Raw genomic sequence first — 442 nt, 5'->3', positions numbered from 1 at the left:
GTCTTCAAATAATTTAATTATCATGTGGCAAACACCTTTTTAGTTCCCCGGAAACGTTGTGTGATGTCTTTGGTTTACATCACTTGTTGGAAAACACTCCAAAGCATTGAAAAACTATTAAATTGTTACAGTATTGGATGCCAACACACAGGGCTATTAGACTAATTCATCCCCCAGATCAAAGCCCACACAGGCAGATCTCCTGCCTACAGCTATTTTCCTTTTACTTTCCTGCTTGACAGTAGTCCTACATATCCCTCTGTTCTATTCCCTTTGAAAATACACATTTTCCTTTAGTCATGGAAATATAATTTATGTCTATTATACTGTATTATAGATTACAGATCAGGGCAAGCGTGCATTATTGGCTGGAACGTCTGTTTATCGTATGTCGGGTTTCTAAAAATAAATAAATAAAAAAGCCACCCTGCCTACAAACAAG

Source organism: Crocodylus porosus, unplaced genomic scaffold (assembly GCF_001723895.1).
Source record: "Crocodylus porosus isolate Cpor-Errol unplaced genomic scaffold, CroPor_comp1, whole genome shotgun sequence".
In the NCBI taxonomy this organism is placed as follows: Eukaryota; Metazoa; Chordata; order Crocodylia; family Crocodylidae; genus Crocodylus; species Crocodylus porosus.
Note: the sequence above shows the minus strand (reverse complement) of the source record.